The sequence below is a fragment of the Equus quagga genome, chromosome 14 (genome assembly GCF_021613505.1).
Source record: "Equus quagga isolate Etosha38 chromosome 14, UCLA_HA_Equagga_1.0, whole genome shotgun sequence".
NCBI classification, from domain to species: Eukaryota; Metazoa; Chordata; class Mammalia; order Perissodactyla; family Equidae; genus Equus; species Equus quagga.
This window is the reverse complement of record NC_060280.1, coordinates 50,316,951-50,342,596: the sequence shown is the minus strand read 5'-3', so window position 1 is coordinate 50,342,596 and position 25,646 is coordinate 50,316,951. Positions and strand designations below refer to the sequence as shown.

General features: G+C 36.1%; 1 protein-coding gene across 1 annotated transcript in view; it reads right to left on the bottom strand.

The window, feature by feature from the left end:
• CNTN5 (contactin 5) overlaps positions 1–25,646 on the bottom strand; it is a 488,151-nt gene that overhangs the window by 375,113 nt on the left and 87,392 nt on the right. The window lies entirely within an intron of this gene.

Here is a 25,646-nt window from a genome sequence, read left to right as displayed (position 1 = left end):
AGTGGAACAGCTGGATCATATGGTAGTTCTAGTCTTAATTTTCTGAGGAATCTCCATAGTGTTTTTCATAGTGGCTGTGCCAATTTACATTCACATCACCTTTGTCACAATGGATAGCACATTGGACTTCTAGCAGATCCTCATGCATGTCTTCTTCAGAAAAATGTCTATTTAGCTCCTATGCCCATTTTTAAATTGTGTGGTTTATTTATTTTTTGAGTTGTATGAGTTCCTTATATATTTTGGATATTAAACCCTAGTCAGATAGAAGATTTGCAAATATCGTCTCCCATTCAGTAGGTTGCCTTTTTGTTGTGATGATGGTTTCCTTCACTATGCGGAAGCTTCTTAGCTTGAGGTAGTCCCATTTGTTTACTTTTGCTTTTGTTTCCCTTGCCTTTGGAGTCAGATCCACAAAAATGTCACTAAGACCTACGTTGAGGAGCTTACCAACGATGTTTTCTTCTAGGAATTTTATGATTTCAGGTCTTACATTTTGAGTGATTTTTGTATAGTTATCTAGTCTTATTCTTTTGCATGTGGCTGTCCAGTTTTTCCAACACCATTTATTGAAGAGAGTGTCCTCTGTCCATTGTACATTCTTGACTCCTTTGTCATAAATTAATTGCTCATATACATGTGGGTTAAGTTCTAGGCTCTCAATTCTGTTCCATTGATCTGTATGTTTGTTTTTTGCTAATGCCACACTATTTTGATTACTATAGCAATGTAGTATAGTTTGAAATCAGGCAATATGACACCTTCAGCTTTGTTCTTTCTCAAAATTGCTTTGACTATTTGGGATCTTTTGTAGTTCCATAGAAATTTTAGAATTATTTGTTCCAGTGTTGTGAAAAACATTATTGGAATTTTGATAGAGATTGCATTGAATCTGTAGATTGCTTTGGGTAGTATGGACATTTTAATGATATTAATTCTTCCAATCCAAGAGCATGGACTATCTTTTCATTTATTTGTGTATTTATCAATTTCTTTTAACAGTACCTTATAGCTTTCAGCGTTCAGGTCTTTTACCTCCTTGGTTAAATTTATTTGTAGGGATTTTATTCTTCTTGATGCAATTGTAAATGGGATTGTTTTCTTGATTTCTGTTTCTGATATTTCGTTATTAGTGTATAGAAACACCACAGATTACTGTATATTGATTTTGTATCTTCCAGCTGTAATGAATTTATCAATTAGTTCTAACAGTATTTGGTAGAGTCTTTAAGGTTTTCTTTTTCCTTTCTTTTTCTTCTTTTCTCCAAAGCCCCCATTACATAGTTGCATATTCTAGTTGTGAGTGCCTCTGGTTGTGCTATGTGGGATGCTGCCTCAGCATGGCCGATGACTGGTGCCACGTCCACACCCAGGATCTGAACCAGCAAAACACTGGCCTGCTGATGCGGAGCATGAGGACTCAACCATTCAGCCACAGGGCCGGCCCCTTTAAGGTTTTCTATATAAAGTATTATCTGCAAATAGTGAAAATTTTACTTCTTCCTTTCCAATTTGGATGCCTTTTATTTCTTTTTGTTGCCTAATTGCTATTGCTAGGACTTCCAAAACTATTTTGAATACAAGTGGTGAGAGTGGGCATCCTTGTCTTATTCCTAATCTTAGAGGAAAATCTTTCAGCTTTTTACCACCAATTAGGAGGTTAGCTATGGGTATGTCATATATGGCCTTTATTATGTTGATGTATGTTCCATCTATATCACTTTGTTGAGGCCTTTTACAATACATGGCTGTTGAATTTTGTCAAATTCTTTTTCTGCATCTATTGAGATGACCATATGATTTTTATCCTTCATTTTGTTAATGTCGTATATCACATTGATTGACTCACACATGAACTACCCTTGCATCCCTGGAATAAACCCCACTTGATCACGGTGCATGATCTTTTTAACGTATAGTTGAACTCGGTTTGCTAATATTTTGTTGAGAATTTTTGCATCTATGTTCTTCTGGAATATTGGCCTATAATTTTCTTTTTTTGTGATGTACCTCTCTGGTTTTGGTATCAAGGTAATCTGGCCTCATAAAATGAGTTTGGAAGCTTTCTCTTCTCTTCATTTTTTTTTTAAAGAGTTTGAGAAAAATAGGTATTATTTCTTTGAATGTTTGGTAGAATTCACCAGTGAAGATGTCTGGTCCTGGACTTTTGTTTTGGGGAGGTTTTTGATTACTGATTCAATCCTCTTATTAATAATTGGTCTATTCAGATTCTCCATTTCTTCCTGATTCAGTCTTGTAAGATGGCAAATTTCTAGGAATTTGTGTGTTTCTTCTAGGTTGTCCAACTTGGCATATAATTGCACATACTAGTCTCACAATTTGTGGTATTTCTGTGCTATCAGTTGTAACTTCTCCTCTTTCATTTTTGATTTTATTTATTGAGACCTCTCTTTTTCCTTGGTGAGTCTAACTAAAAGTTTGCCACTTTTGTTTATCTTTTCAAAGAATCAGCTTTTAGTTTCATTGATCTTTCCTGTTGTCTTTTTAGTCTCTCATTTATTTCCTCTCTGACGTTTACTATTTCTTTCCTTCCTCTAACTTCTGGCTTCATTTTTTCTTCTTTTTGTAGTTCCTTTAGATGTAAAGTTAAATTGTTTATTTGGGATTTCTTTTGTTTCTTGACGTAGGCCTGTATTGCTCTGCACTTCCCTCTTAGAACTGCTTTTGCTGCATCCCATAGATTTTGGTATGTCATATTTTTGTTTTCATTTGTTTCTAGGTATGTTTTTAGTTGTTCTTTGATTTCTTCTATGACCCAGTAGTTGTTCAGTAACATGTTGTGTAATCTCCACATATTTGCAGTTTTTCTGTTTTTCTTCTTGTTATTGATGTCTGGATTCATACCACTGTGGTAAAAAAGATGCTTGATATTATTTCAGTCTTCTTGAATTTATGAAGACTTGTTTTGTGGCTTAATATGTGATTCATCCTGGAGAACATTCCATGTGCACTTGAGAAGAATATATATTCTGCTGCTTTTGGATGAAATGTTCTGTATATGTATTTTAAGCTCATCTAGTCAAATGTGTCATTTAAGACTGATATTTCTTTACTAATTTTCTGTCTAGAAGATCTATCCGTTGATGTAAGTAGGGTGTTAAACTACCTCATTATTATTGTATTGAATCTATTTTTCCCTTTAAGGCTGTTAATATTTGCTTTCTATATTTTGGCACTCCTATGTTGGGTGCATATATATTTATAAATGTAATCCTTTCCTGCAGGATTGATTCTTTAACATTATTTAATTCCTCTCTTTTCTTTTTATTTCCATATTCGTTTTAAAGTCTATTTTGTCTGCTATGAGTATAGTGACCTCACCTTTATTTTGTTTCCATTCGTACGGCTTATCTTTTTCCTTCCCTTTACTTTCACTCTGAATGCATCCTTACTTCTGAAGTGAGTCTCTTGTAGGTGGCATATAGTTGTGTCTTGTTTTTCTTATCCATTCAGCCACTCATGTATTTTGTGTGGAGAATTTATTCCACTTACATTTAAAGTAATTATTGATAGCTATTCACGCATTGCATTTTGTTAACTGTTTTCTGGCTGTTTTTGTAGCTCCTTTCTGTTTGTTTCTTCTCACTCTGTCTTTCCTTGTGGTTTGATGACTTTGTTTAGTGTTATGTTTAGCTTCCTTTCTCATTTCTTTTGTGTATTTACTATTAATTTTTGCTTTGTGGTTACCATGAGGTTCACATATACCCTCTTATGTATATTACAGTTTAAGTTGATCGCAACTTAAATTTGAATACGTTCTAATGCTCTACATTTTTACCCCCAACTCCCGTTATATTTTTGATGTTCCTTTTTACGTCTTTTTATTTTATGTATTCTTTAACTAATTATTGTAGTTTCAGTTAATGTTATTGCTTTTATGTTTGTACTAGCTTTGTATGTGATTATTTCCTTTCCAGTCTTCTTTTATTAACTAGTTCTCTTTTTTATTCAGCTTAGAGAAACCCTTTTAATGTTTATTGTAATGCCTGTTTCATGGTGATAAACTCTGCTAGCTTTTGGTTATCTGGAAAATTCTTTATCTCTCCTTTAAATCTGAATGATATCCTTGCTAGGTAGAGTATTCTTGGTTGGAAGTTTTTTTCTTTCAGCCCTTTGTATATGCCATGCTGCTCCCTTCTGGCCTGCAAAGATTCTGCTGAGAAATCTGTGGATGGCCCTATGGGTTTTCCTTTATATATAACAATTCAGTTTTTTTCTTGTTGCTTTTGACATTCTCATTTTATCTTTAAAATCTTAATTATAATGTGTCTTGGGTTCCTTTTATTTGGAACTCTCTAGGCTTCCTGGACCTAGATGTCTGTTTCCTTCCCTAAGTCAGGGAAGTTTTCAGCCATTATTTCCTCAAATAAGTTTTCTGTCCCTTTCTTTCTCTTGTCTTCTTCGGGTACCCCCGTGATGCAAATATTACTTTGCTTGATCTTATCCCAGAAGTCCCTTGTCTATATTTTTAATTTTTTTTTTCTTTTTGCTGCTCTGTCTGGGTGATTTCCATTGCTTTATCTTACAGCTCACTGATCCATTCTTCTACATTATCCCGTCTGCTATTGAACCTCTCTAGTGTATTTTTCTGTTCAGTTATAACTTCTGGTTGGTATCTTCTTATATTTTCTATGTCTTTGTTGAAGTTCTCACTGTGTTCATTCATTCTTCTCCTGAGTTCAATGAGAATCTTTATGACTATTACTTTGTATTCTTTATCAGGTAGATTATTTATCTACATATCACTAAGGTCTTTTCCTGAGGTTGTGTCTTTTTCTTTCATTTGGGACATATTTCTTTGTTTCTCCATTTTGCTTGACTCTGTATGTGTCTCTTTGTATTACGTGAAACAGATACCTCTTTTAGTCTTAAAGGAGTGGTTTGTGTGGGTGCTCATCCTTCCTGTTCAACTCTGCCCTAGATTTTGGTTGTCTCTTGGACATCTGTGATTATCTAAACCTCCTGATTTATCCTTGATAGGTCTTTGTTTTTGAGGGTGTGCCATGGCCTGTCAGTGTTTCAAGGAGAGGGTTCTCATTTAGAAACTAGTTTCAGGTTAATTGGAAGCCAGACCCTCTGACAGCAACTTTTAAAGTATTCAAATATATACAGTTCTGTGGCGCTACAACTGTAATCCTTGCTGGCTTCCAGACTAGGAGATCTAGAGATGTCCCCAGGGTGACTGTTGCCAAAATTGGGGCTCCAGACGAGTGCATAAGCTTCCTTTCCGGGAGGTCTCATTGGGCTGTAGCAAGGCCAAGGGAGTGCATAATCCCTTGCTTACATTCCTTGGGGCACCTCCTTAGCTTCTAGATGAGTGGGAAACTTGAAGCTTATCCCTTGGGCTGAAGCACCAGGCTAAGTTAATAGGCCTTTTTCATGGGAAGACTGGAAATGTGTTTTACTGGGCTGTCTTTGTAGTGCCCTGGTGGTGTTGGTCTACGTAGGACTGTCTTTCCAATTATTACAGTCCTATGGAGTTCAGAAACACCAGCACCCTTTGGTCCCAGGGCTAGGAGTTCAGAGGTCATCCTCTATGCAGATTGCTGCACCTGCTGGCTTTAGCAAGGCAGCTGGAGAATATATGCGGTGGGGCATGCTTTCAGGCTTTAGAAAGGCAGTGGGAAAATGTTTTGACTGGTGAACGCATAGACTTCACTAATGCAGCAGGAGACTATTTTGTTTGTATGCATGCACTGGCCTTAGGCTGGAGTGGGAGAATGCTGTGAGCCCCAGCCAGATGGTGGGGGAGTGTTGCAACTGCCCATGCTTGCAGCCTTTAGCTAGGGAATGGGACAGTGTCACACTACTTGTCCCCACCTGTCCTAGCCTGGCGGCAAAAGGTGCCACACCTGAGCTCCTCCACTTGTGCTAGCAGGTTAGGTAGAGCGTGCAATGATAGTGCCCACCAGCACCTTTCTCTCTGGGGAACATTACAACTGTTCCCCGCCCCTCCAGTCGACATCTTTAGCCCAGCAATAAATCTCCTTCATATACAGTGTAGGTGCTTTTCAAACTGCTGGCTTCTCACTGGGTCTAGGGGTGAGTGAGACATATGTCAGCTCTTTAAAAGGAAGATCTCAATTTCCTCTAGCACTCTGGGACCCTTGAACATCAGCCCTGCTGGTTTTCCAAGCCAGATGTTTTGGGAACTCATCTCTCCAGTGCAGATTCCAGGTGTTGGGATGCCAGATGTGGGGAACCAACCTTTCCCCCTTCCAGGGGAAGCACCTGTCTGGAGATATCCTTGCGCTGGGGATGGGGTCCTTTGAGAGACTGAATTTCTGCCTCTCCTACCTCTACTAATGTGATCCTCTTTATCCTTTGCTGTGGAGACCAGTTCAACTAGTTTTCAGATCCTTTTCAGAGGGAAGTGATCTTTATGTGGGTATATATTTGTTGTGTCCATGGGAAGAGGTGAGCTCAGGATCTTTTTACACCATCATCTTCCCATCATTATCTACACTTTATGAAGAATGTAGTGGTTTTGTAATAGGAGAGCTCCCCAGGAGTGTCTACAGCACTTATTAATGAAAACTCATATCTAAAATATAAACTATGACTATTAAGGGTATGATCTATTTGTGCAGTCACTTTGCAGTTAAAATTATCTTCAGCAATGGACATTATTAGCATTTTGTTTAGAGATGTCACAGTCTCTCAGTTGTCTTTGTTAAAATAAGTTAAGTCATTCCTGATGGCTTTCTGTCAGGTTGTGTGCCCGTCTGCAATTTTGGTGCTAAACGGTACTATCTGAGCTTATATGTCAGGGTTCTGTTCTCATTCAGGCTCAGCAGAGTGGTGATAAACTCAGCGTTATGTTTGATCCCTGGTAATAGCTGGGACTGTGATCTACTGTGATGAACAAGATGAGATAGGAGGAACTCACTGGGAAGCTGTGGAAAGTTATCAGACAATGCTGTACATCTCTCAGATAGCAGTCTGCTGAATAAACTGCAAACTCTGCAATACATGGCTAGAGGGGGATCTACCTTTGCTACAAATCACAATAATGACCAAAAACCTCGTACCAGCAGCTTCTGAACCAGTAAAAAAATCATTGCCTCAGGGCAGATTTAGTTTATACAAAGCACTTACCAAGCAAGCTTTCCTCTTTATTTTCTTTGAAAAATAACGACATTGTAATCAGTATACCCTACCTGAGGAGTCAAGCTTTTTTTTTTTAACAGTACTTAAATTCCTTTTGACATAATGTACACCAGTGATATGGGAACAATGATGCTGTAATTCATAATAATGGATTTCAACGAATTTTTAAAGAGCATACCTAATGTAAAATCAAAGTGACTTTCCCTAGGAAATACACCATGAGCTCTCCCATGTAAAAACTGTAAATAGCACTTATATAAATCATTTTATAAGGACCTAAAAACATTCTCCTTTCGGGCTGTAATTTTTAACAATCTGGAGTAGAAAATTTGTTTTGTGTAATCATTATAATTCAACTTTTGAAATTTAAAAATGGTCTCATACAGTGTGGTTCCTGTATCACAGTGTCGGTAGTGTGTAGATCAAAGATGTCCTCCAGTGGCTTTTGCTTCTAGACTACCATCAGCGCAGAGGAAGTCTCTCTCATCATATCTACAACAATTCCAAGAACATGGCCATGTTCGTGCTGCTGCACAATCTGTCAGATTTCAGATGAGTCACAGATGTGTGTTAAATAATTACTGCCAGTTTTAATTAAAACTACCTTGCAACTCTTAAAGGCAATTAATATCTTCATAGTTTGTCTTAATTTTCCCACTGAATAGCTTCTAACAAAGCATGACAATTTTAGGTGGACTTTATATGCTTTGTGTCCAAGAGTAACACTTGTTCTCTTTTAATATTAAAAAAAGTCATGAAGTTTCCCTGTGCTCCCTAACAAATAAATTATTGAAGTGGTAAATGTAAATTTTTACTATCTCTGAAATAACGTTTTCCATACTTAAACAGAGATGACAATTGCATTATTCCTAACATTGTATAATGATGTCCGTGGAATTCTTGACTGAGAAGGTGATCTAAACAAATGATTATTTGCTGAGACCAGAGAACAACATTTTGCAAAGGTCAAAACCAATTCTTAGTATTATACAAGATGTTGCTTCCACAGTTTTCTTTATAAGCCATCAATTTCAAGTATTTTTGTAAAATTGAGCAAACAGCTCAAATATTATTCTTTCAGTCATGCTTCTGGCATGAAGAAAGGATTTCATCAACTCTGAATAACGTTGAACTTTATTTTGTTGATGTTAGTTACTTATGGTGCCAGTCTTGTGTGTTGGTTCTTTTTTTTTTTTCTTTTCTGTTTTATTGACCGTAGTGAAAATAATATGAATGGAGTGGACGAGAGTGATTTTTCTTAGTATTTAATTTTCTTATTGCACAGGTATTATTGCAGAAACAACCATTAGCTATATATATTTCTGTAATTTTTTTTAACTTACTCTTAGAGGAAAAGTGAGCCAATAGAGCAATGACAGTATTAATGCCTTATCTCATCGATTTATATTTTAATAGTTTCTAAGATTGAAAATAATTTTAATTACTTCACTGATCATATCTGACATATTAATAAACACGTGCTTTGCATATGTGGGGAGATGTAATAAATAACCAAGTATTATTTACTTCTTCAACTGGGTATGAACCTTAATTTAAGAACTGTGAAAAGGAGAAGGGAAACATTGGCTGGCCAGTAGGAAACCTACATCATATTGAGGGAAGTCCTCACATAGTGCAATTTGTTTTGGTGTTGTTTACATTTTATCCTTTGAAAGGTTGAGTAGTTAAGTAAATAACTATTGCTTCTTATGACAGCAAGTGTACAGTTACCAGTGGTTGCTGTCGTCATCTGCAGGATAGCATAAGAGCACAGACTTCTACTGTGTATACTGTGCATCAGATCCCAGTTCCTGTACTTACTAGGTCTTGAGCCAGTTTCTTTTCTTTTCTTTTTTTGTGTTGAGGAAGATTAGTCTTGAGCTAACTGCTGCGAATCCTCCTCTTTTTGCTGAGGAAGGCTGGCCCTGAGCTAACATCCATGCCCATCTTCCTCTACTTTATATGTGTCTCAACATGGCTTGCCATATGCGCACCCAGGATCCGAACCAGTGAACCTTGGGCTACCGAAGTGGAACGTGCGCACTTAACTGCTGCACCACCAGGCCGGCCCCTTGAGCCAGTTTCTTAACCTCTCTCATCTATACAATTCACTCATATATAATTTCTACCAGCTCATATAAAGTTGTCATGAGCCTTACATGGAATGATGTGTTCATAATATTTACATACAGCTAGCACATAAACTCAATAAATGGTGGCTAGCAGTACTTTAAAAATTTAGGACATGGAGCCACAAGCTAAAAGGAAAAAAACAAACAACAGTGAAAAACAGTTCCTGCCAAATCTGTGTGTGAAAATAAAACCGATGGAAGTTTCTTAAATCTGTAACATCTAAGTCTCTGGAGGGTGTCTGGTTTCATCTAAGTTTATTTGTCCTCTCCAATTTCAAAATTCCCAACATTCCCTAAAAGCTACCAATGTACTATCTGAGCTGGTAACATATTTCATCAGTATCCAGAAAAAGTGCATTTCATAAGGACAAAGCAGAAGAGCTTGCACTATATATATATGTGTGTGTGTGTATATATATATATATATATATATATATATATATATATATATAAACGTTCTGCTTGTGAAGACTTCCTTGCTCTTCCATTTAGCTAGGTCTTTGCTTTTTGCCACTGCTTTATCAGAAATAATAATCATCAGCATCTTCTGGAAGTATTATCTCAAATAATCACAACGAAAATGTTGGTTTGGGGCAGAAGGGTGTTTCATAGAGTGTGTTGTGGTTTTTTGATCATTTTTCCTTGATCTTTACTAGGCATACTGTTACTTATAGTATACACATCATCACTAGCTTGCATTGTTATTTAGAATTTGAAAAAGTCTAAATTGTGTAATAATAATTTATCCTCGCTTGTGGGTCTTTCTCCTCTTGTCATTAGTAGCTTTCTCTTAAAGTAAAATCAGCTTATGTATCTTTTACAACAAAACACATACAGGAGGTAGGGTAAAAGAAAAAGCAGAGAGTAGACAAGAATAAGAGCTAGGAAATTTGACTCTAATCTCAGAGCTCTCACCAGTCAGTTCTGTCATCTTATAAAAGACTTAATTTCTTAGACCTACGTTTGTTACCTCTAAAATAGGGGGTTGGAAGAAATAATCTCTCAAAGTTCCTTTTCACTTTGTGATTATAAATGCCATCATATTCTGGTACAGGATTTGATGTATGCTACTTATTGAACAGAAGATAACTGGCGTGAAACTTGCGGAACTTCTTAATAAGTAATTACTAATGTAGACTACATTGAAGCAGACTGCTCAACATGAAGTTCATGACCATGCAGTGTCACAGAATGCCGCCCTCCAAGGGAATAAAATAGAAGATGAGAATTTCGTAAATATCCTAGAAACTCTTGATGCCAAATGGTGAAGTAAATTCATATTTTACTGACATGAAAAAGGTACAGGTTATTTATAAAGTCAATAGGCAATATGAACAGATTTAAAAGTCCTCAGATGAGTTTAATAAACAGGTGGATTGAAAGTCTGAAATGCATTGCAGATATTGTACCGTTTAAAGTTTCAGGCATTGTACACCACTGTGGAGTGCAATTTTAAGCAATTAAGCATGACTCAGGCATGTGAAAAGTTCCCTCTCTGATATTGATAAAATAACATTGTTCCCATTTTAAAAAATAATTAAGAATTATTAAAAGATAAACATAAAAATTAACTCATTTTGAATGACTGATTAGAAACACAAACGTAAAATTACCTTGTATTTAGATTTTTTAAATGCTGTGGAATCCACAGAAGGGAATTTGCCATTTAGAGCAGAGAAATTGGCTTTGGCAAGTTCAAAAGGCAGAGTAAGTGAGCAGGACCAGTTTCCACTTGTGCACATGACTATTGATCCAGCGGACTCGAATGCAGAAACAAAATTTCCAATGGCTTTGAAAGAGTAGACTTTTATTCCCAGTGAGGTCCAGCTGAGTAATTCAATTAGAGATGGATATGTCCACTGGTAAAATGGTCTACTTAAACTATTGTTTATCCTTTTGGTTTTCATGAAGATTGAGCATTTTTTGTTATAAAGAATTTCAGAGTCAATGAGAATAAAGTTCCTTTCTGCATTAGAAAAGAAGGAAAATACTTTTCAAGTTAACTTCCAAAGGGTATTAAAAATCCATATTAATGAAAATATGGAAAGAATTTCATTCCATGAACCTTTCAACTCCATTTAAAAACAGCTATAATACCATGGCATCTAATTATCACTCCTACAGCTCTTTTTTTTCCCCAGAAGTTCAAAGCAATTTGCATAGTTAACTCACTTTGACAGAGAAAATCATTTAACAGGATAAAAGAAACTGAGGCACACAAAAGATAAAAAGTTTGGTCACTATTATACAATTGGTGATGAAGGGATGGAATTTATCCCTTTGGTGTAGGCATGAGGTGATGAGGCTCAATCATCTTCTTCCACTTAAATTCTGTGCGATCGTGGAAAATTACTTAACGTCTCTGAGCCTCGTTAATTCTGTGTAAAACTCAATAGTCTCTCCTATTCAGGGTTAATACAAGGTTTGGGGACATTGAAATAATATATATTAGAAGGTGTGCTAAGTTATAAAATGCTATATTTATAAAATATTTTGCCTTTAACTTTTCTACTGCCGTCTCTCAAGGAGGATCAATTATTCAGCTGATACGTAGATCAAGAAGTTTGAATGCCTCATGCTTATTGTGCTGTACAATTTAATTGTACATGTTTTCAGACCATTTCCCCATGACACTTCTTAATGCAGCTGGGACCCCAGCCTTAAGTACAGCGTGGTTGGATTTTGAGGATGACGCTGAATAGGGCTCATGTGCTGCCTGGAGCAGAGAGAACCACATAGTCTGTGGATTAAGTACAGACAATCACTGAGGAGGACCAAGAGTCAGGATTAGAACAAAATCAATCATTTGATGTTAGAATCAAGTACAAAGGCACTGTTAGGGGACACAGCAAAAGGTCAGAAACTGAGGGTACCAATAACAGGTCAGGAGATAGTACAAAACAAGCTGAAGCCATGGGGTCCCAGATGAAGGCCCTGAACAACATAGAAGCCAGGAGATTTTTTATGGATGTTGGCTGCATGGCACAGGGATAGCTCAGCTCCGTTAAAGGCACAGGATAGGCTAGACAATAGCAACTCTGCATGTTAAAACCAGAGAAGGACATCAAAACTTAGCTTTCTTTCAATGAGGGATGATATGGAGTCTTTCACTATTCATAATTTTGCAAGGATGCTACATTATCGATGTCCAGCCTGTAGGGGTGGCAGGGAATAGTGTTAGTTGAAATCAAATAAAAATATGTGAAACTTTGTGATCTATTTTCCTGAGGTGAAAAATCACTTTGTAAATGTTATATATTTGTATATAGAAACATACAAAGATCTTTGTATAAGAGTGCTTGTTAAATATAGAACTAAGCTAATATTTTTAACATTTTATTAAGACCTGAGGAAGCTGCTTCATTCATTCATTCAACAGATGTGTACTATCTATATGTGCCAGGTACATACTCAAGAAAGGTAGTTCGGAGTTTACAGCCTTTTAGAGAAACAACTTGGAATGAGTTATTACGAATGCACTGAGTACTAGATACAGCATGCTTGGGGAATGTATAAAATAATGAGAGAGATCAGAGAAGTACATATATCTGAGGAAGCTGACGCTTGGCAGGAGCTATATTATGAGAATATAGTGCAGTTAGAACTAGGAATACACACACCTCAGCCACATCTAATAATTTGTAATTTCTTATTGCTATGGGAAAATGTATTTCTATCACTCGGTAGTAATAAAAGAAGCATATATAAATAATTGAATAAAAGCAAATTGATGGTTTGATTGCTACTTTGCTCCACTTCAAAAACAGACAGTCCTCTAATAATCAACTTTCAACATACGAATAAATCTAGATTCAAACAAATCTATGAATGAAATTAAAATCGAACCAAAATATGAAAAGAAAAATTGTCAGTAATTATTTTTGATGGGCAATAGTATTGTCACTCTGAGGATCATGTGCATAATATGGGATAAAGTAAATGAATTCTTAGGACATATTCTCATTCTGTCATCCCTGGTGAAAGTTAGAACAAGGATTCTCAATGGAGAAGAAAGGAGATACAGATGTTGTTAAGAAAAGGTTAAGTAAAAAGCACTATAATCCTGGATTTGGATTGTAAGTATCTGTATGATCTACTCCCGAGATATTTTATTCTTACCAACACAGCAGCAATGAGCTTTTCTAGTAACCTGACTGTATTCTTGATATATCATTTCCAAGAAATGAAATCAGAGCTTCTAGGAGAATTGATCAACTTTAAAGCCAGGGCTTGTCACACCAGGTGGTCACCATTAGAGTCAAATTGGAAGACTGTAGGAGCCAACTTGAAGGGACTTCCACTAGACAAAAAAGGGAAGTTTGAGCTTTAAAAAAGATAGTAACTGCAATTGGCTGAACTCTATCAATATGTTTAAACTCATGAGTTCCTTTGTTATCAAAAAACTAATTGTTTATCTTCAAAGAGTGAAAGAGAACCAATTTGTTAACTTGGAAACTGGTAAATAAAGGCAAAGAATCAAGCATGCATCCTGCTTTTTCTATATGAATTTTACCACTAGTTAACCTAATAGCAAATAAGGAGGAAGTGTCTCTTTACTAAAGCATTCCAAATAACAAAAAATAAATGATGGATTTAGGATATTAGCATTTTGCAAATCCAAACCCAATGCATTAATGGATGTAGACATTGTCCATCCATAGCTACTATCACAAAAACAAAGACTACCAAACATCCTCTTCCTTCTGAGGAAAGAATGCCCCACCATCATCAAAAGGATCAAACCTGAGTTTGATCAAGTCTCTGGATCTAGCTGCCAATTTGTGGGAAATATAGAAGAATCCGTGAACTGCACCATGAATATGCAATCAGAAAGTTCCAAACAGTGGGAAACTCTACAGGTCAAATGACCTAAAGTTTTCAACAGGTGAGTTGTAACGAAAGGAAAGAGAAAAAGGAGAACCAAAAAAAATCATTTCTTTTAAAGATGTGCAAAACTAAACTATGGGGATAAACACAGGGATGGCAAAACTAAATTAACTCAAGAATTTAACTGCTTAAATTCACGCTAATGGTTATGTTAGAGAGAAAGGTTTGAGATTGGGTTGTGGCAGAGCTTCTCAGTCACCGACAAAGTTTAGTTCTTGCCCTGGGTGGTAGTTACATGGGTGTTCATTTTATAGTAACTCATTAAATCATGAAGTTCTCTGTTGTCTTTTGTGCCTGTATTTTAGTTTATAGGTTTAAAAATAAAATAAAATATCAAATTGACATAATCTATTACCAAAACATGCTATTAAGCTCAGCTACATTATTCATTAGTATATGGTTTGTTACTTGTAATTACTCTCATTTTTTAGGTGTTTCATGAAAGTGTTTAATCTCAAATATGCAATAATTTAAAAATGGACAGAGTGTTAAGACCGCTAGTAAGAGCTACATGATAGGCGTAAAGGTAGAGATGGTATCTTTAAGGTGAATATTTTGAGAAGCTGGTACATGTTACTTGAACTTACACTTTTTCAGTACCAAACCATACTTCTTCAGTACCCAACCTGCTCATTAGTGGAAGACTATCTGTAACCAAAACTCGTGACTCCACCAGAAAGCCCTGACTCTATGAATTACTTCCTCCCTTACACAAAATGAAATCTACCAATAACAGTTTACAGATCCCATCTTCAGAGAACTGAGGGGCAGGACTTTCCTTTCTCTTTTTTTTTTCTGTAAGATATCTTCAGTTGTGATATATTTTACTTACACTTGTTTAGCAAACTCAGCTGTCCTTAGGGCATGAGGCAAGAAACTTCCTTTCAAATAGGTGTTTAATATTTTAATATTACAGGTCAAGGCTCTGTTTGTTTTATGTATTTTCACTAAATGTTGTGCCTTTGGAATCAGAATAGGAATTTATAAATCAAGCACATACTATGGCAGTTTTATTGGAAATGAATAATAACTCAGATGGATAAACTCAGTCGCCAAACATATTTACATTAAAGCCAAGAAACAAAAGCTAAGTTTCAAGTTATCTTTTCATTTCATAGCGTATTCTTGTATCAGCAATTTTTATTGGTAAATACTAAAATCACTCGCTATATAGATGGGTGGAGACTTTGGATAGAACAAAATACTTTGTTTGATGTATTTTAAAACTCTTACCACTTTTGTGATGGTGCAGATAACAGGCTAATGGGAAGTAAAGGAAGACAGTACTCATAAGTGCGTCCTTTAAAATTTGTTTTATCTTATCCTACTGTGTGTAACCATAGTTTCCATTTTATTTGTCTCTAAGGACTATGTATCTTTCTTTAGTTAATTAAATAACATACTAAACAATTCTTTTAATGATATTTATTTGCCATCTCTCATAATAGCAACATTATATTTATATTAGAATATATAAAGAATAGAATTTATACAGCATGGCCAGATCGGAAACATATCTATTATGTTACTGTGTAAGGTAACCAAACTTATAATTTCCATCACTGGGTTTAGTCAGAAGTAAACATCAAGTATTTAGATATAAACCTCTTGATGAGAAAATCAACGCTGCGTTTCAACAAGAATTTTTTCCAGTTTTTTTTTTTTTCTCTTTTTTGATTTGTGGGCAAATTGAAAGCTTTCCCAGAGGGGAAAAAGAAAAGCAATGAATTCACAAAAACCTTCATCATATTTCCCCTTCCTTCAATTATAATGAAGTTTTCTAGACCGTAAGTGTGTATAAAGCATGTTTCTCAGTGCCTGACATTAAGCACAAGCTGGATAGTTGTAGCTATAAGAGAAACGCCTTTATGTTCATTATTATCACGATCCAAATTCCAGCTCTTAATACCAGGTTAACGATCAATTTTGAAATAAGAAAATCTTTCTTGCTAAGTTAATAGCAATTAACATGATTAATTATTTGTAATATCAGCAATCCAGATCCAGGTTGGTTAAGGTTAAAATCATCTGAATGTGATTATATTAACCAGCATTTGTACTTTAATCAATCTAAGTTGCTCCTTAAGGAATTGTAGAGATCTGAGTTTTCAAATCTCTACTAGTTACAAAGTTGTAAGTTAACAGTGTTTTATAAACTCAAAACTCTTCTCCTTTGTACTCATATTTTCTTCAAGAACCTGATACTATTATTTAGGATTTAGAAATTATATTCCTCTTAGTTCTGTTATCAATTCTGCTATATTAATGGCATATAATTGTTAAATATTTTGGTAGTTTATTAAACTCAATAATTTTAAGACTGCTTTGATCCTATTATTAGTAAATTGCTTCTTACAAAGAAATTACACAGTACTCTCTGTGTTCCTATGTTTTAAAGGCAATCCAGGCTAGTTCTAATTACAGTTAGGTCAGGCCTTAAAGAAGGAAAGCAATTAGCCATTAAGAACCTAAATGGTCATTGCAAATATTTTCACTTCTTATTTATACGTTCTTGCTATGATGCAGAAAAGTTTGAAAAACCAGATAAAAACTTGTCAAGAATAAAATCTTGGAATTTCTTCTAAAGGTATATGAGGTTAACACATAAGTTACTCCTGTTTCCATACATAGAGGGAGAGAAAATATGATAAAAGTTTTGACAGATTCATTTCATTTTTTTTTCCCTAAGGCAGATTTCAATTTGCCTGTAATTATGAAGAAAACCTGAGAAAAAAATTCCCATTTGAAATGTCAATTCAATCTTCTGACCTGAGATCTATGTCTAAATTCCTGAGGGTAGAATGTTTACTTCGGACACAACCTAGTGATTGAAATTATTGGTTTGGTTGGTTTACACAGTAACAATAAATATGTTTCTGGGTTTGCCATTATGTATAAATACTATTCTTTTATTAGTTTAGCCATATTTTATCATTTCTAGTCAAGATTTAAAACTTACAAATTACATTAATAATATTCAAACATGGCTTCCTCTAACAGACAACTTTCTTATCTTATTATTCAGATTTCATCAGTATTGTCAAACACATATCAAAGGTCTTCTGGCTGGGAGTGAGGGATAAGGAGTGGAAGAGTGAGGTAATCATGTTGGCTTGGAAATTATTATTTTTTCCTAGGACAAAGTTATCTCTCACAGTTGACTTATGAACCTAGATGTTAAATGATTGCATGTTTTGCTATCGATTGAAAAAAAACCCACCTCTGTACTTCTTGCTACATTTGAGCAATCAAATTTATTTAGAGAGCAATTAAACATTTTCCTCCTTCCAAATATAGGCACAGCATTTTTCCCCAATCGCAAAGCCATTTATTATGCTATTTCTAGTTCCACTGGCAAAATCACGTATTAGTGTGTCTACCACTGAGAGTGGTGCCTTCCAATTAGGTGGCATGGCAGGGGGCAAGAGTAAATCAGCATTTCCGTTTGCAGATAGCATCCTTAAGCTGACAGTGCTGCTCAATATTTTACATCAGCCGGGAGGCTAAAATTGCTCAAAACTTTCTGGGAAATTTTAATTGTGACATTTTAAAATAGATCCCTGAGGGAGTAGTTACCCTTTTCTAATCATCTTTGCCAAATAGATTTGAATTTAATACCTTAAATGCAGAAGCAAACTGAATAGAGATAAAGTCTATGAAAATCGAGTTATAGTCTAAGCTACACTCTGCTCTATCCAGATCAATTGATTATATATTATCAATTTTTGGCCTGTCAGGAACATTGGCCCTGTCAGGAAGTTGCAGTTGGCAATCGTGTTTTCTGGTGTGTAGTTTAAAGAAATGAATAGATTCCAGCTGTGTATTAATAAGGAATGTTCTTGTTCTAAGGAAGAGAATAAGGCAGCGATTTTGGCAGATGGCGAAGAGATTTAGGATGTAGATGGTTGAAGAGGTCTTTCTTTTGCTCGCTAAAGTTCTTATATAAGGAATCAAAGTTCAAGATTATGTCCATTTCATAAGAAAGAAATAAAACTCAGAATCTCTTTCATGTAAAATATATTAAAATTTTATTTATATCTATCTACTAGTCAACATTTGTAGAAGAAATGGTAAAGTCTTTGCAATAAGTTCAGGTTTGAAATCATCACTCTGGATTTTGATAAATCACAATTTCTCAGGGTTTCATTTTCCTCTCTATAACCTGTATGACAATAGTTGCCTCACTGAATTCACAGGTCCGGATATGAAAATGTATGTGAAAACAACCTACAAATATTTAAAAGCTTAAACCTAGAAACAAATACGGAGAAAATTAACCTCTTAAATTTCCTGAAAACTTGATATTTTATTAGGTAAAAAAAAAATTTCAAAATAGCCCTGGTGTGTAGTGGTTAAGATTTGGTGCTCTCACCACTGCAGCCCAGGCTTGTTTCCTGTTCAGGGAACCACACCACCCATCTGTCGGTTGTCGTACTGTGGTGGCTGCATGTTGCTGTGATGCTGAAAGCTATGCCACCGGTATTTCAAACACCAGCGGAGTCACCCACGGTAGACAGGGTTCAGCTGAGCTTCCAGACTGGACAACTAGGAAGAAGGAGCTGGCCACCCACTTCTGAAAAATTTGGCCATGAAAACCCTATGACTAGCAGCATAGCATTGTCTGATATAGCCCAGAAGGTGAGAGGATGGCACAAAAAGACTGAGCAGGGTTCTGATCTGCTGTGCACAGTGTCTCTAGGAGTCAGAATCCACGTGATGGGCACTAACAACATAAGTTTTCAAAATATTAAGTTTGAGATGCTGTATAGATAAATAAAATAAATAGTGCTCAATAAGAGGTTGTTGTAGGCTGATTATTGGTCACAGGACCCACACTCTGAAAGCCCCATGTCATTTGCTGTTGCAATCACTGCAGTTGCCTGTTGGAGTTTTTTAATCTACTGTTCTTTCCTAATCATCTTTCATATGCCTCAGACTAATGTCCCTAAAAACACGATTTCATCATATGTCTCACTTATTTAAAAAAAGTGTAAGTGTCCCCTCTTGTTTATCTGCTCAACCACAGACTCAAGAGATTATAAACCAGCCAAAATCCCTTTCATTTTTCCTATTAATATTTATCTCCCTGACTCCTCAGCACAAACCTTCACATGCCCCAATACAGTTGATCTCTTTCACCTCTCACTACGCTGCTCACCACTTCCCGTGATGAACACTTTCTGTTCATCCCCTCTCCTCCTTGAGCGTGTTTCTGCAAACGTCATACTAACCGCACTTTTCAGTGCTGTGAACTGACTTGGAATCATTTTGCTCTAAATCCTTTTTCATTATATGAATATTCTACAAACTGGAGCACAGACTTTGAAATCAAAGTCCTAAGTTTAAATCCCATTTTCATACTTATTAGCTAGGAGAACCTGGGCAAGACTAAGCCTGTTATCTTTATCAAAATAGAATCAGTACTTCTTACCTTTAAAAGTTGTTTTGAAAATTGAAACAACCATTGGATAAAAAGCACTGAGCACAGTGCCTGGTACATAATAAATTTTCAATAAATGTCTTTAGTTATGACTATGATTGTTATTGTTACGTATTTTCTTAACATGATGTTTTGTTTTCTGGTAGTTACAGATACACTTTTCATGCGTTATCTCTTATATGCTGTGTCTGGTACATCTTGGGTGATTTCCTTTTTCTCTGTGTGGTTCGCAGAATCACATTCCCCTAACGTTGTCCATGTCTGAATCCTGGAATTTGTGAATATGTTAGGTAACATGGAAAAAGGGAATTAAGGTTGAATATGTAATTCAGCTTGCCAACCAGCAGACCTTAAAACAGGGAGAGTCTCCTGGATTATCTAGGTGGACCTAATGTAATCAAAGTGTCCTTAAGAATAGAGGAAAGAGGCAGGAGAAGAGAATCAGATGTGATGATGGAAGCAGTCAGAAAGATGCTAAGCTGCTGGCTTTGAAGAGGAGGAAAGGGGTCACAAAGTAAGAAATGTGGGCAGCCTCTAGAAACTGGGAAAACCAGGGAAACAGATTCTTCCCCAGGGCTTCCAGAAGGAATGTAGCCCTGTCAACACCTTGATTTTAGCTCAGTGAGACCCATGTTGGACCATCCTACAGAACTGTGAGATTATAAATGTGTGCTGGTTAAGTCACTAAGTTTGTGGTCGTTTGTCACCAAAAAAACCTAGCACATTCCAACTCTTCACAATAGTATCCAGCATGGTACTGGCACAGGGTAGGTGCTCAATAAATGCATGTTTATTTAAAAGCCCACCCTTATGCTGCTTCCTTGCCATGCTAAAAGAAAAAGAGCATTAAAGGTGAAGAGGCAAGAGAACAATCTCTTTTTACAGCTCTTGGATCTAGAAAACAGTGATCCTGACTGCAAGATGTAGCAAATTTATTGCACTTTTTTAAAACAGAGAATCAGTTGAAAGAATACAAGCTTTGGAGTCACCCAGATCAGGGTTGGAATCCCAGGTTTTTTTCTAAATAGTTATAGGACCCCTTGGGTTTGGAACCTTCTTCAATATATTCCATGTGGCAGTTGCATTGCCTCATGTACTTTTCACCCACCTAAATTTGTAAAAGTCCCCAAATATCTGCACAATTTCCAGTGGCCCATGAATCTCTGTCCCCCCGTGAACCACATTTCATTACATAGATGTTACAGGAAATGGTGGTAGGCGTTGATAAATACTGCACTGACCTGCGCGCCTCTGGGGATGAGACAGGTCCACAGGGAAGGGGAACCCAAGGAGCTCAAATATAATCTGGCCTTAGCACCCATGGGCTGAACTCAGCAGGTCCCAGCTCCCTGTGAGACTTCCTCCACAAATGGCCACAGCAGCAAATCAATGGTTCTGACTCTGATTGACACAACTGTACAAAATTTCTTGACTCCTTTTAGCACTAGTCCCTGGACCTCAGCTCTGATGGTGGGGTCGAGTGGCTGGGAGGCACGAGATGCATGTATCAGCATCATACGTCCAAGAAACTTAAATCCACCGAGGATGGAAAGCACCCTGAGTTTTGGGAAGACTTTAAACAGATCATGAAAAAGAACTTAGACTTCTTTGAGTTTCAGTTTTCTCAGTAGCAAACTATAATAAAAATGGTTTTCCTGCAGGGTCATACTGAGAATTAAAATTATATATGTTAAGCACCCAGTAATGTGCCAAGCACAATGTAGGTAATTCATAAAAGATAATCTTTGATTTTAAATGGAGCAAATACTAATAACCCAGCAGAAGGAACCACTGCTTCTGTACTCTTATAAAATGTGCAAAGGAAACTGTTGAGCTGTGTCACTCCCTAAATTCTTTGAGTAACTGAAGAAAAAACAGTTTATTGGTTTTCTATACCCAGAAGTGGACTTCAGAGCAGGATCACTCCTGACAAGCCACTGGAAACCGCCCAAATAGCCTGTGAGATCACACTTCTTCTTATTACAAATTACATCATCAGGACCTTCCAGAAGCTAGAGTACCCACCCTCACATATCCCTGGATGCTGCTAATGTGTTAAATTACTGAACTATGACAGTATAACATAAAAGCCAGTAGCAAATTCTCAAGAAAAACTATTGCATTTTAAAAAATATGTAACTAGGAACAGTAATAGTTCCACAATGGTGTGGGACAGGAAAAAAACAAAATAAAGCTTGAATCCATATGGCTATTGTCTTAAATCATCAAAATATAATTAAAACAAGTGAAACCAAAGCAGGCTACAACTATGTATAAGCGCAGATTTAGTGAGTTGTGGAAAATGCAATAAACTAAACAAATCACACATTACTATTAATTAATGGGCTGTAAAAGATTTCCAGGTGGCTTAGGCAAATAATTTTTAGTTTATATTTTAGAAGAAAAGTTTTTGGTAATTATTAGATAAGTATAATTTATCTTAGCTACTCATCTAAAAATTCTGATATTTCTGTTTCACTGTAAATGATTTTTCAGATTACTCAAAATACATGTTTTCTCAATTCCTTATATGAAATTATATTCTTACATCCTTTCTCAATTATTCTATATCAGATTATGTTAATCCTGAGATATAAATATTACTATATTTATAAATTATCATCATAAAGGTTTTCTATTGGTAAAATGAAATAATTTAATTAAGGGCTAAATTATTATAAGTTTCATAACATGTATATCTCATAAATATATAGAGAAGTTCTTTGAATTCCTCTTCCACTATCTGGTGTTCTTTTTTTAATCCAATATACACTTATTATGTCCCAGTGACAGTTCTTTATTCTTAAGATTTCAAAGATTTTGTCCCAACCTTTCAGGCATTTACATTCTTATAGTGGAGACACACAATAGTTAGATAATATGACAACTGCAACAATACAGCAATGTATAGTATACTACTGAAGCATGGAGGGGAGAAGGATACAGAGAAGTTGTAAAAGTAAGGTGATATTTGCTTTGTTTTGTTTCGTTTCGTTTGTGAGGAAGATTTGCCCTGAGATAATATCCACTGCCAATCCTCCTCTTTTTTCGATTGAGGAAGAGTAGCCCTGAGCTAACATCTGTGCCAATCTTCCTCTATTTTGTATGTGGGATGCCTCCACAGCTTGGCTGATGAATGGATTAAGTCCACATCTGGGATCCAAACCCGTGAACCCCAGGCAGCCGAAGTGGAGCATGTGGAACTTTAACCACCCAGCCACTGGCTGGCCCCAAGGTGATATTTGAAGGAAACCTTGGAGAAATAAAAGTTCTCAAGACAGATAAAGAGATGGAAGACACCTATTACAATACCTTGCATAAAATAGGTGTTTTGTTAATATTATTATATAGATCAAGGCAGAGGCAACTGATTCCTCTTCCTGTAACTGATATTCACTTATCAATTTATTGTATGCCAATGATTGTGTTTATTCTTAAGCATTCACAAATATTATCACAATATTGGAAGCATTTATGTCTCTTAGTGGAGATAAACAATAGTTGTGGCCCGTGAAACTGCTTCAAGAGAAGAGTTTACACTTTCATGTGTTTTTATGTGAATCACTATATTATAAACAGAAAATATTCTATTGCCTTCTTTCATTAGTTTGCTAATGTATTGACATGATATCTAATTCCTAAAAACTTTGAGGCAAAGTGTTTTATTATGATACTCATTAAAAGAAAAGAAGTAAATTTTCAAAATTAATTAGTGAGGGAGTTCAGGATTGCCCTCTTTGAGGAAAATGACATCAGAGCTAAGATGTGAAGAGAAAAGGGGAGATTTGGGAAGATCCAAGGAATAAGCATTCCAGGTAGCAAGGATAACAAGATCCTAATGGAGCAAGTGGCCTTGTAGCATCAAGGAAAGACGGCGAGGGACTAGAGCATAGGACCAGAAGGGAGCCAAGAGTAATGATATCATCCAAGGAGAGTGGAAAGAACGAGATTAGAAGAAAGCTAAGGAGGGAATATTAAATTCCAAAAGTGTAGGAAGATAGAAAGAATCAGGGGCCAGAAAAGAAGGCACAAATGCAGGAGTAATAACAGAGACAGGATAGTATCCATTTCATTGTTAAGTGTTCAATAAATATCTAGTAAAAGGATACATTTCTTTCCCTAGTAAAGTAAACAAACCAATATATAAATAGCTATAATATCCTGAATATTAATAATTTTAACTTCAAAAAATATTAACATTTTTATACTATTTTATAGATCATACATTTAACAATATGTGCCAGGCTCCGTTTAGGGTGGTTGGGATATATTAGTGAGCAAAGCAAAGATTCCTGCCCTGATAGCTATCAAGAAACAGGGGCCAAAATCTTTCCCCATATATTTCTTGTATCAACCTTGTGAGAGTGATATTAATATTATCCTCATTATACAGATGAGAAAACAATCTTTAACTCACCCCAAATATACCTCCTAGAAACTTGTATTTGAACCCAGACTTTTGGGTTTCAAGTCACATAAACCGAGTACATAGAATTTGTCATTACAGAGAGGTCACAACATTCTGGGAAGAATGAGGAAAAAATTTATGGAAAACATAGCATGTGGCTTATAACTTGAAGAAGAGGTGAGATGTCAAAAGCCATAGAAATAAGAAGGCACTCCAGGTCAGCATATCTGTATGAGGCAGAGAGAAAGGATATTACAGATTGCCTACAGTAAATAATGAATGTGCATCAAAAGTGGGAGATGATGTCTAGAAAGACTGGTTGAGTCCAGATGTGGAGTTCTATAATTTTTATTAGTACTCAGTGGAACATGGTGGGTTTTAAGTAGAAGGGAGTCTTGATAAGAACAGAGGTGTGGGAACACAAGGGGTGGTCTGAGATGGATGGAGATGACAATACCATCCCGAAAGCTAACATAATGGTCCAGGTAAAAAGCACATTAAAGACTTCAACTAGGGTGGTTGCACTTTGGTAAGGAAAGAAAGGATGTGTGAAAACTGCTCGGAGGGAGATTGATTGGATATGGAGAAGTAATAAAAGAAAAGGAAGAGGGGCAATCAGAGATGTTCCCAAGTTTTCTAGTCTGGTATCATTGGTACAATTTACAAAAGAGAAACTCAGAAGCTTGGTAGATTTTTATGGAAAGAGGATGAATTGGAATTGTGGTGCTGAAGGAGATATTCAACAAACAATTTGGCACTAGATATTAGCAATAAAGTCAGAAAGATACACATGGATTTACGATATACGAATTTATCCTGCATAACAGCTGAAAATGAGTGTCTGTGGTAGTTCATAGAGAAGTGAGAGAGGGCGAGAAAGAGAAAAAGAGAGAGAGGGGAAGTTGCCTAAAACTTGGGAATGCCTATACAAAGTGAAAAAAAAAAAAACAGGAATAGCGACAGAAACAAAGAAAACAGATACTGAGTAAGACATGGGGTATGAGGGAGGAAGGATCTTAAAGAATGTGATACATAAAAGTAAATTCTCTCAAACTGATAAGGCGCATATAGGTGAAATGCCAATCTAGCAATGAAGTAGTATTAAGATATCTGAGGATCATATTAAAGGAAATATCAGGACGCGGCTATAAGTGATGGTGGCAGGCAGTGGGTAATTCAAATCACAGCCAACATTCCTACTCTGGCTCTCTCTGCAAAGATATAATTTTGGGTGACCAGGGATTTCTAGTAAGCCTCAAATGGGATGAAGGTGAATTTTTTGTAAATTTTGGCATTGACATGGGACTGTAACCCAAGGAAGGACCTACCCTGTATATAATGCCAACATTGAAAACCTATTTCAGAAATTACTGCTCAATCTAGATATGGTTAGGAGATTTTGATGTTATTAAAAATTATCTGAGTGTAAAAAGAGGAAAAAGATGAAGCTGGAAGAACACCCATGCATTTTACTGTTGAAGAGTAAAAGCCACTTCAAATTAGTTTTTCAGTAGAATATATTGTTTACTGTGTGTGCCTTCCTACTCATTAAGTTATTATTGTAAATCCCACTATCCATCCACTGCCTAACTTTTAAAGAAGCAAATGTTTGTTTCTAGTTTCTTACTACATGCTCACTTCTTGACTT